Source organism: Nomascus leucogenys, chromosome 18, assembly GCF_006542625.1.
Source record: "Nomascus leucogenys isolate Asia chromosome 18, Asia_NLE_v1, whole genome shotgun sequence".
In the NCBI taxonomy this organism is placed as follows: domain Eukaryota; kingdom Metazoa; phylum Chordata; class Mammalia; order Primates; family Hylobatidae; genus Nomascus; species Nomascus leucogenys.
The window spans coordinates 44276051-44289084 of record NC_044398.1 but is presented as its reverse complement, the minus strand read 5'-3'; the positions used below and the strand labels follow the sequence as shown (position 1 = coordinate 44289084).

Below are 13034 nucleotides of genomic sequence, written 5' to 3'. Positions count from 1 at the left end.
CAGAGCAATCAACATAAGCTAGGCTAAATAAATTATGGTGCATCCACAGAATGGAATATTATATTAAAAAGAAGGAGGCAGAGCTACAGTACTTACTGATTATATACCTTCAAGATATATTACACAAAAAAAGCAAAGCACAGAACAGTGTGTAAAATAAGCTACCATTTGTGTTTTTAAAGGGTGGCATGTGGGTTTATATGTATCTAGGAGGATACTGCTCTGCAGGGATCTGAGAGACCAGCGGTTAGAGCAAGGAATAAGAAAATGAGCATTGTGTGTATCCTGCAGTAGCTAGAGTGCTTTACTAAATGTGTGTGCTCCTTTTGAAAATCTTAAAAAGACTTACATAGGCATCTCTCTCAATGATGGTTAAGAGGCTGGGAAGGGGAGCAGGGAGGGAGGGACAAAGAGGGAAAGGTTAACAGGTACAAAAATACAGTTAGAGAGAATAAATTCTAGTGTCCAACAGCACACTAGGGTGACTATAATTTATTATATAATTCAGAATAACTAAAAGAATGAAATTGAAATGTTCCTAAAACAAGGAAATGATCAATGTTTGAAGTGATGGATATCCTAATTACCCTGATTTGATGATCACACATTTTATGCTTCTATCAAAATACCACGTGTACCCCATAAATATGTATAACTATTATGTATCCATAATAATTAAAAATAAAAAAGTAAAGGCATCTCTTAATATGTATGTCTTTAAAATTAGAAACTTGCTACACTTAAAAGAGAAACAAATGACTTCTATGAACTATTTCAAGTACACAAGATTTATACACAACTTTATATTAATAATAACACTTATTTTTACTAATAGTAGCATTACAGATTCAAAATTTGAGGTTATTTAGTTTTCTGACATTACAATGGCACAACTTTAAAATCTGTATTACTTTTCACTTTATATTTTAGGGGTCTTCCTGGGCCAAAGTATAAAAACTGTAGCTCTAGAAAATACTAGATAAAAGGCCAGGAGCAGTGGCTCAGGCCTGTAATCCTAGCACATTGGGAGGCTGAGGTGGGCAGATCACCTGAGGTCAGGAGTTCAAGACCAGCCTGGCCAACATGGTGAAACCCCGTCTCCAATAAAAACAAAACAAAACAAAAAATATATAAAAATGAAAAAAAATAAGGTATCTGTCACCCCACACTTCCTAATCAAGATGGCTTATTTTTTTGCTAATTTTTTTTTTTTTTGACGGAGTTTTGCTCTTATTGCCCAGGCTGGAGTGCAATAGCGGAATCTCGGCTCACCATAATCTCTGCCTCCCAGGTTCAAGCAATTCTCCTGCCTCAGCCTCCTAAGTAGCTGGGATTACAGGCATGCGCCACCTCGCCTGGCCAATTTTGTATTTTTAGTAGACGGGGTTTCTCCATGTTGGTCAGGCTGGTCTTGAACTCCCGACCTCAGGTGATCCGCCTACTTGGCCTGCCAAAGTGCTGGGATTACAGCTGTGAGCCACAGTGCCCGGACTATTTTTTTTTTTTTTTTTTTGCAAATTTGTATTTTATTTTTACTAATTTAAAAAATAATAGACTATCAGAAATAGTGAACATTATCATTTCCATAAATGCAAGAGTGTGTACATTTTCCACACACTGAGTACTATCTAGATTTTCTATGATAAACTCTGACCACTTCTTCAGGCAATTCATGTACTTACTTTAGCATTATCATTAAGGATGAAGGTTCTAGAACTATCAGGAACAAGGGTCCCATCTTCACACAAGTTACTTAACTGCTGGGAGGTTCTATTTCATCTTATGTAAACTACAGATAATACCTACTCACCTCAAGGGTATATCAAGGGTTTATGTAAGCTAAGTTTGTAGAAAGTAGTTAGCACAGTGCCAGGAAGGGTCCAAGAAGAAATGGTGCTTACTATGATATATTTGTACGTATATATGTATGCATGTTAATGTGCTCTTATTAGCTGTGTTCATTAAAGGTGATTTGCTTTTAGATTTTGGAATACATTTCACTGTGCACATTCCATTTGTATTATTAATATAACAACATTTATTACTATTATTATTGTCATCATCAATTCAGTCACATCTACTGTATCTCTGATGAAGACCATGATTTCTTTAATAATCATAAAACTCTATTCCCTTCATCACGGGGTAAATAACCTATCACAATGCTGTAAGTCTCCACCAGCAGCCCAGGCTGCCCCTGCTGACTTACCAGATCTGCTACTTTAGCCAGATAGATCATCATGTTAATGTCGCACCCGCATTCAATAATGGTGAGTCTGTGTTTTTTACCTATAAGTGAAAAGATAAAAATTTTACTTTAAAAAGACCCTGAAAAAACTCTAAGCCCCAACACTAACTTTCATTTTTTAACTGCATCCAGTAAAACACCATATACAAGAGTGTGCCAGAAGTTCATTTTTATAGGCAAAAACTGGTAAAATAAAATAAATTCCATCCTGTTTTTCTTGCTGTGTTCTAAATTTAAATAATATCAAAAGTCTACCCAGATGAATACAAGTGCTCAAACAGGGAAAATTCTGACTGGACAGGCTCCATGATAACCATGATCCTGCTGTTCAGCTGCAGGCCAATGTCTTCGCCTCTATCAAAACTTCCCATATTCCCACTATAGCTAAAAACATCCTCAAATATTATGCAACAGAATATTCATAACAATAATTATTTCTAAATTAAGGTAAAAAGAAAACAGTCAAGAAAATATGGGCTGGGCACAGTGGCTCATGCCTGTAGTCCCAGCACCTTGGGAGGCCAAGGCAGATGGATCCCTTGAGCCCAGGAGTTTTGAGACCACCCTGTGCCACATGGGGAAACCCCATCTCTACAGAAAAAAAAAAAGAAAGAAAAAAAAGAAAAATTAGCCATACTCAGGAGGCTAAAGTAGGAGGATTGCTTGAGCCTGGGAAGTTGAGGCTGCAGTGAACTAATCACGCCACTGCATTCCAGCCTGTGCCAGAGTAAGACTCTGTCTCAACAAAAGGAAAACATGGATGCTCCAAAGATAAAGAAAAGCCTGAATCCAACTATATTATTGCAATAGCAAGAGATTTCAGAGTGTACATTGCCATTCTACCACTGGAAGTTTGTTTCATTTTCCCTCAAACTTGGAAAGGTCGCCATCTCCCAAAGTAGACAAATTCTCACAGGAAAAAGAGAAAACGCACACTTCCACGAGCATGTGGCTTCATAAGGGCAAGCACGTGCACCTGGCACATAGGAGGTACATGCTGTCTGTTAAATGATGTGTTCACAGTGACCAGGCCTGCTAGGCCCTTCCAAGGAACATGCCTGGCAAAGCCATAGAGCAGTCAGGATAAGATATGTATCACATCCTTATCTCTGGGAACTTACCCTTTTCTGAAGTTATAGCTAACTTAGTAAAAGTATAAGAGAGGTAACATGATATGACAAAATTCAACATGTTCCACTCAAGAAAACAAGAAACACATGCATGTTCCTCAGATGACAACAGCCACGCCAACTCTGTGTCTGTGGTGGCATCTCCTACCTGACACGATCATCACAGGGCCTCTGATCTTGGTCAACTTCTGCTGGGTGAAGTTCCGAATGAGGCATTATATCAAAGTGTTCTTTCCAACTTTTGGAGGCCCCATCATCACTATCACTATTGGTGGTGGCTCTAGTGGAGTTTGATCAACCACTGGAATATGATGCTTTTTTGTCTTCAAATCCTGAGTCCTATTCATTAAAAAAAAAAAAAAAGTAAACTCATTTTCAAAATAGAGTAAAAGGTATCAACCTTATAAGTAGACTTTTTTTAGTTTACTTATAGATATGAGTACTTTAGTATATTTTATAGAGAGTACAACAGACAATATATAAATATAATTAACTTGTCAATTATTAATTTGTTAACTACTGGCCCCCATCCAAATAACTGCTGTTCAATAAAGATGTAACAAGATGACTTCAACAGTACAGAGAGTTGAAAATTAAACACTCCTTAAATCTGTTTTATGAGTGATCTTAATAGCTTTTTAAAAAACAAAAGGTAAATACCGAGGCAGTGCATCATAATAGGTAAGAGCAGAGGCTCTGGAGTTAAATTTGGCTCTCCTACTTACTGGTTATATGATTGGAGGTAACTTGTTTTCTTGACCTCAGTTTTCTTATCCATAAAATGAAGGCAAGAATGATTCCTACTCTGGTAAGGCTGCTGGAAGTATTTAGTTGAATAATGTTTAAAGTACACTGCTAGGCACATCACAAGGATTCACTAAAGCTATGTTAGCATTACATACTGTAATTTTTGTAGTTTATATTACAACTTTGTAAAACATATCCAGAAGGAAAAAGCACACTTATCACCACAGAAACAGTTTAAAGTTTAGGAATAAACAAATTCTATAAATTCTTGTATCTTGGGCAAGAAACACCAACCAGTGTGCAGATGCTGGAGGCAAGGCAGCTTCTATGGGAAGTCTTCTCACATTTTAGTAAAAGCCACACATCATGCATCTCCATGTCCTTTGGAGTGTGACTAAACTTGTGAATCCAAATGTCACCTGTGAGAGGCTCCTACTATTTAAAAAGAATCAATGGAAGAAGCATCAGACTGCAGCTATACATACCTGTGAAAGGATCAAGCCATCCCCACAGCAGACTGAACTGCAAAAGCTTTGAGATTTCTCTTCCGGGCATCTTCTTCGTCCCCTAGCTGGAGATCCTGCAGATGCCGCTTCTTTTTCTTTTCAGCTTTGGGCCCACTGTTTTTCTTCTGTAAAATTTCTTTCTGTGTTTCCTTTGGTCCTTAGTCTCCACAGTGGCTATTTACCAATAACAAGTAACTCTAGCCTACAAGGAAGAAGGCTGGGGTAAGAAGGTGGGAGAAGCATTTTACAATCCAGCCAATACCCAGGGAAAAACAGTACATTTCATATATTTCATTATGAAGAGATGATGTATACGTTGATTCTTTGAGATTTTCTGCATAGACAATCATGTCATCTGTGAGCAACAACAGTTTTATTTGTTCCTTTCTCATCTATATTGCTCCCTTCTTACCTTTCATTTTATTTTCTTATCACATTTGCTAGAACTTCCAGTATGATATTAAATAGGAGTAGTGAGGGTGACATTCTTGCCTTGTTTTAAATCTTAGGGGAAAGGCGTCTAGCTTCTCACCATGAAGTATTATGTTAGCTGCAGGGTTGCTGTTGTATGTATTCTTTATCAAGTTAAGGAAATTCCCCTCTATTCCAAGTTTGCTGAGAGTTTTCATCATGAATGGGTGTTAGATATCACATACTTTTTCTTTATTTATTGATATGACCACGTGATTTTTCTTCTTAGATATGATGGATTATATTTATTGATTTTCAAATGTTGAACTAGCTTCACATACCTGGAATAAATCTCTCTTGTGATTTATAATTCTTTTTATACAATATTTCATTCAATTTGCCCATATCTATATATATAGAGAGAGATATATTTTTTTTTTTGAGATGGAGTCTTGCTCTGTCACCCAGGCTAGAGTGCAGTGGTATGATCTTGGCTCACTACGACCTCTGCCTCCCGGGTTCAAGTTATTCTCCTGCCTCAGCCTCTCAAGTAGCTGGGATTACAGGCATCCGCCACTGCGCTTGGCTATTTTTTGTATTTTTAATAGAGACAGGGTTTCACCATCTTGGCCAGGCTGGTCTTGAACTCATGACCTCAGGTGATCCACCCGCCTCAGCCTCCCAAAGTGGTGGGATTACAGGCATGAGCCACCACACCCAGCTATCAATTTGCCAATATTTTGTTGAGAATTTTGCTTCTCTGTTTATAAGGGATATTAGTCTATCGTTTTCCTTTCTTGTAATGTTTTTATCTGCTTTTGGTATTAGGGTTATGCTAGCCTTATAGAATGCATTAGGGAGTGTTCCTTCTACTTTTATTTTCTGAAAGAGATTGCAGACAGTTGGTTCCACCTCTTCCTTAAATGATGAAATTCACCAGTGAAACCATCTGGGTCAAGTGCTTTCTGTTTTGGAAGATTATCAGTTTTTGATTTATTTAATAGGTACAGGTTTACTTAGATTACCTCCTTCTGTTTCTGTTCTCCTAACATAACCCTGTGAAACCTGAAGAAATTACAGCACAAGGTACCTGTAAGGCACATGAGGTAACTGTGAGGTACAGGGAAGGTGGAAGACTGCGGAGCCAATGCAAAGGCAAGGGTAGGAAAATGCTTTTGAAAATAACATGAGATGATACAGAAACTTCACTATGAAGGACAGAAGATCAAGTTGCCAGTCCATTTGAGGAGCACTCCACCTTTAAGAACCCTCCCTCATCCTATGCAGCCAGACAACTAAACCTTCCACTAGCAGAAATAAATGGAAGGTTTATCTTTTAGAGAAATTAAACCACAGTAGCCCTGAGCCCAGGGACACTGGGGCTCACAGGTACACATATGGATAGGCTACAGTATCCTCCCCAAATAGGGTTTTAAAGTGAGTTCTACATACACTGACAGGCACAATTATCAACGCTCTGCTTCCATTCAGCTTCCATAACAGTTGCAGTCAAATGTGTAGCCCTTAGCAGAAAACTAAGTTATTTTCATGAGAAGAAAGCTGACCAGCTCACCAAAAAGACTCACGAAAACCTAAAGGAAATACATAAATTCCTAGATACACACAACCTACCAAGATTGAACCACGAAAAGCTTCAAAACCTGAACCAACCAATAACAAATAATGGGATCAAAGCCTTAATAAAAAGTACCAACAAGGAAAATCCTAAAAGCAATAGCTTCACTGCTGTATTTTACCGAATATTTACAGAAGAACTAATACCAATCCAACTCAAACTATTCCAAAAAATAGAGGAGGGAGGAGTATTTCAATGGCTGATACTTAAACCAAAGACACATTAAAAAAGAAAACTACAGGTCAATATCCCTAAGGAAAATTTATGCAAAAATCCTCAAGAAAATTTACAAGCAAAACAAATTCCACAACATATTAAAAAATTATTGATAATGACCAAGTGGAATTTATCCCAGGAATAGAAGGATGGTTCAACATATGCAAATCATCGTATCAACAGAATGAAGGACAAAAATTATATAATCATGTCAACTGATGCTGTAAAAGCATTTGATAAAATTCAACATTTTATTGTAAAAATGCTTAAAAAACAGGGTATAGAAGAAACACACCTCAAAACAATAAAACTCATATAAGACACACCCATTAAGTAGTATCTTACTGAATGGTAAAAAAAATGAGAGCCTTTCCTCTAAGATCTAGAACAAGAGATGCCCACTTTCACCACTGTTAATTCAGTATTAATTGAGCTTTTTCTGGAAGTACTGGAAGTCGTAGCTACAGCAATCAGACAAGAGAAGGAAATAAAACACATCCAAATTGGAAATAAATCAAATTATAATTATTTGCAGACAATCTCTTATAATTGGAAACATCTAAAGACTCCAAAAAACTATTAGAACTGACAAACAAATTCAAGAAATTTGCAGGATACGTAATCAACATAAAAAAATCAGTAGCGTTTTTATATGTGAACATCAAACATTTTGAAAAAAACTAAGAAAGCAATCCCATTTACAATAGCTACAAATAAAATGAGGAATAACCTTAATCAAAGAAATGAATGATTGCTACAATGAAAACTGTAAAATACTGGTGCAAGAAATTGAAGAGGGCACCAAAAATGGAAAGATATTCCACCTTCATGGACTGGAGGAATCAATACTGTTGAAATGTCAATATAACTCAAAGAAAGCTACAGGTTAAATGCAACCCCTGTCAAAATATCAATGACATTCTTCACAAAAATAGAATAATTCTAAAATCTATATGGAACCACAAAAGGTCCAGAATAGCCAAAGCTATCCTGAGCATAAAGAAATAAACTGGAAGGATCAGATTACCTGACTTCAAATTATACCATAGACCTATAGTAACCCAGATGACATGCTACTGGCATGAAAACAGACACAGAGACCAATGAAACACAATAAAGAATCCGAAAGAAATCCATCCATCTACAGTGAGCTCATTTTCAATAAAGGTGCCAAGAACATAAATTGGAGAATGGACAATCTCTTCTATAAATAGTACTGCAAAAACAGGATATCCATATGCAGAGGAATGAAACAAGACTCCTATCTCTCATCATATATAAAAACCAAACCAAAACAAATTAAAGACTTAAATCTAAGACCTCAAACTATGAAACTACTACAAGAAAACATTGGGGAAATTCTCCAGGACATTAAACTGGGAAAAGATTTCTTAAGCAATACCCTACAAGCACAGACAACCAAAGCAAAAGTGGACAAATGGGATCCCATTAAGTTAAAAAGCTTCCTGCACAGCAGAAGAAACAATCAACAAAGAGAAAATCCACAAAATGGGGAAACATATTTCCAAACTATCCATTTGATAAGGGATTAATAACCAGAATATATAAAAAGCTCAAACAACTGTATAGAGAAAAATCTAATAATCTGATTTTAAAATGGGCAAAAGATCTTAATAGACATTTCTCAAAAGAAAAAATACAAAAGGCTAACAGACTTAGGAAAAGGTGATCAACATCACTGATTATCAGAGAAATGCAAATCAGAACTATGAGGAAATATCATCTCATCCCAGTTAAAATGTCTTTTATTCAAAAGACAGGCAATAACAAATGCTGGTGAGGATATGGAAAAAAAGCAAACCCTTGCATACTGTTGGTGGGAATGTAAATTAGTGCAACCACTATGGAGAACAATTTGGAGGTTCCTCAAAAAACTAAAAATAGAGCTACCATAGGATCCAGAAATCTCATTGTTAGATATATACATGAAAAAGAAAATCAATATATCAAAGACATAGCTGCACTCCTATGTTTACTGCATTACTATTCACAATATCCAAGATGTGGAAGCAACCTAAGTGTCCATCAACAGATGAATGAACAAAGAAAATGTGCATATATACAATGGAGTACTATTCAGCCATAACAAAGAATGAGATTCTGTCATTAGTGACAACACAGAACGGTGCTGGAGGATATTAAGTGAAATAAGCCAGCCACAGAAAGATAAACTGCACATTCACACTTATTTTGGGGAGCTAAACATTAAAACAAACTCACAAAGATAGAGTAGAATGGTTGTTACTTGAGGCTGGGAAATGTAGTTGGTGGGGGGAAGTGAGGATAGTAAATAGGTACAAAATATAGTTAGAATAAATAAGATCTACTAATTGGTAGCATAACAGGGTAACTATAGTCAGCAATAGTTTTTTGTACATTTTAAAATAACTGCGTATAACTGAATTGTTTATAATAAAGAGAAATGATAAATGTTTGAGATAATGGATATCCCATTTACCCTGATGTGATTATTATGCATTACATGTTTGTATCAAAATATCTCATGTACCCCATAAATATGTATACCTACTATGTACCCGTAAAAACTAAAAAGACCTATAAATGCTGATGTCTGGGGATCCCCTAATACAATAGCGAGTTCTGGCTGATCATCCCACAGGGAAGCCACTCGGCAGCCACACAGTTCCCCATACACACACACCGCTAGTAATCAGCTTTGTTAGTGTATAAACCTTAAACTATGTGCAGACAATATCACAAGTCATAAGGGAAATGGAAAGCAAGACCACAATGAGGTACAACTTCACACCCATTAAAATGGCTATTATAATGCAAACAAACAAAAGATGGAACATAACAAGTGTTGACAAGGATAAGGAGAAAATGAAACCCTTGTGCATTACTAATAGTAGTGTAAAGTGGTGGTCTGCTCTAGAGAGCAGCATGGTGGTTCCTCAAAAAGTTGAACACAGAATTATGATATGACCCAGTAATTCCATTTTGAGGTACATAGCCCCAAGAATTAAATGCAGGGACCCAAAAAGATATTTGTATAGCAATGTTCACAGCAGCATTACTCACAGTAGCTGGAAGGTGGAGGCAACACCATGCCCACCGGTAGATGAATAGATAAACAAATGTGATATATGCACACAATGGAATATTATTAGAATATTATTCCTTTTTAAAGGAAGGAGATTCTGACACATTCCACAATGTGGATGAACAATGAAACCTTGAATACCTTATGCTAAGGGTAATAAGCCAAACACAAAAAGACAATTCAGTATGATTCCACTTATCTGAGGTACCTAAGATAGGCAAAGTCATAGAGGCAGAAAGTAGAATGGTGGTTAACAGGGACTGGAAGATGACTGGAGTTAGGAATTACTGTTTAACAGGTACAGAGCTTCACATGAAAAAGTTCTAGAATAGAATGGTGGAAATCATTGCAAAACATTATGAATATAGTTAAAGCAACTGAATTGTACACTTAAAATAGTTAATATGATACATTTTATGTTACATGTATTTTGCCCAGTGAAAAACTAAAAATATATAAGCACACAGCAAATGATCACCAGGCCTTTGAAGAAAGCCTATAAAATAAAATTAAGAAACCAAAACACCAGACGGCAATGGGGAGAATCAAAGAGGTGGGCAGAGAAAACAGAATGCAAGGGCAAGGTCAAGAGAACATTTTTGACAGCTGAAAAGTGAGAGCATATGAAAATGTCGCCAGAAAGATAGAAAATCAAGGTGAATTAGATACCAGAAAATTAAACACAAAATACAAAAAATGAGAGACAAAGATGACAAAAATTAGATCAACTCAAGAGGTTCAATATCTAACAAGATAACAAGAGATTCAGAAGAAACAGGGAAGCTGGAGGGGAAGAAAATTATTATAGAAACAACAGAAAGACATTCCCAAGAATTAACAAGAAAAACAGACATGTACCACTAGGGGTTCATTAAACGCACAAATTGAAAAAAAAAAAGCCTACCCCATAATTGCAACAGTATTTGCTAAGGATATGCAAAAAATTTTAAATGCTTCTAAAGGGGGTAAAGCCAGAGTGGGGCAGGATGGGGAGAGATAGGTCACACACACAAACATATTATTTTGAAATATAAAAATTGATTTTTTTAAGTAAAAATTGTTGAAGTTGGCTGCATCTGGGGAGTAAGTAGGAAGTACTGAATCAAGAGCAGTCTGTTTTTTGTGACGTCTTATACTACCATTGGACTTCTGAAACCATGTTTCTTTAAATTTTATCCTGGTTCTCTTTTAAAGTAATGTATATGCAACTTGTATTTACATGTAAAAATATGCAGGTGAGAAATGCTAATATAAAATTATTCCAAAGCCTTTTCTAAAGTGTCAAGAAGTGCTAGGATTTACTTAGCAGAAATCACCTGAGGATGAATTCCTTGTCAATTCTGGGAAGTGACTGCCAGAGAGAGGGAAAACAGAGTGGTCACAAAACTGTGATCAAAAGACAGTCTGACACATGAAAAAATGCTCATCATCACTGGCCATCAGAGAAATGCAAATCAAAACCACAATGAGATACCATCTCACATCAGTTAGAATGGCAATCATTAAAAAGTCAGGAAACAGCAGGTGCTGGAGAGGATGTGGAGAAATAGGGACACTTTTACACTGTTGGTGGGACTGCAAACTAGTTCAGCCATTGTGGAAGACGGTGTGGCGATTCCTCAAGGATCTAGAACTGGAAATACTATTTGACCCAGCCATCCCACTACTGGGTATATACCCAAAGGATTATAAATCGTGCTGCTATAAAGACACATGCACACGTATGTTTACTGCAGCACTATTCACAGTAGCAAAGACTTGGAACCAACCCAAATGTCCATCATTTGGGTTGATAGACTGGATTAATCCATGATAGACTGGATTAAAAAACTATGGCACATATACACCATGAAATACTATGCAGCCATAAAAAAGGATGAGTTCATGTCCTTTGTAGGGACATGGATGAAGCTGGAAACCATCATTCTCAGCAAACTATCGCAAGGAGAGAAAAACCTAACACCTCATGTTCTCACTCATAGGTGGGAACTGAACAAAGAGAACACTTGGACACAGGATGGAGAACATCACACACCAGGGCCTGTCATGGGGTGCAGGAGGGGGAGGGATAGCATTAGGAGATATACCTAATGTAAATGATGAGTTAATGGGTGCAGCACACCAACATGGCACATGTATACATATGTAACAAACCTGCACGTTGTACACATGTAACCTACAACTTAAAGTATAATAAATAAATAAATACAGTTAATGAGTTAGATCTATGATACTAAATTAAATTATTGACCTTAGTATTACAAATATTTTATAATGACAGTTTTAAGAAAGCTTAGAAAAATCTGCTAGCATATATTAAAAAAAGTCCGATCAAAACATACACTAAGAAATTAATAATGGTTAGATAGAAAACACAAATGTGCAGATTCCCTGGGATTTCTCATTAGGTTAATATTTGCAAAAGTAAATCATGTTTTAACTGTTCAGTTTCCTTGGGGACGCATTTAGTTTTAAAAACATTCAATATTAATGAAATACCTAAATCTATTATAAATATTCTTTCAAAACATCAGAAAGTCAAGATAATTTGACTAAATAGCTAAAAATAAACTCATTTTGTAGAAAGAATGCAAGTAAAATGTTCGGTAAGTGATAAACACACTTACCACAGGTTATTCTGGCAATGCTATACTTCTTGTAGTTCATGGCAGTCTATGTGAGAGTCCTAGTCTTGTCAGAAAACAGGTATTTTACCTAAATAAAAGAAACAAAAATATAGTATTCTGTTGTTTTTGACTCCATCTCAATTTGGATTAAGAAGGCGTATTCTGAAATAGCACAGAAAAACATGTGATCTCTTGGATCACTATCACTATCACAATTAAGATGCATCTGAAAACACCATGGGTCTGCTACAGATAATGTCACTTTCCAAGATGCAAAGTTTTACAGACTTAATACACAAAGCTCTCAACTCACAAAGGTGAAAAGATAACTGACTGAGTAGGTCAACAAGCAAACCATCTCAACAAGATTAAATGAATGCAAAACAGATGCACTCCAAATGCAAATGTGATGTGCAGATTATGTTACC

The 13034-nt window shown here is 36.3% G+C and overlaps 1 pseudogene; it reads right to left on the bottom strand.

Moving 5' to 3' along the window:
* Window positions 1–12646, bottom strand: part of LOC115831158 — a 41610-nt pseudogene extending 28964 nt beyond the window's left edge.
* Window positions 12647–13034: the final 388 nt, after the last annotated feature.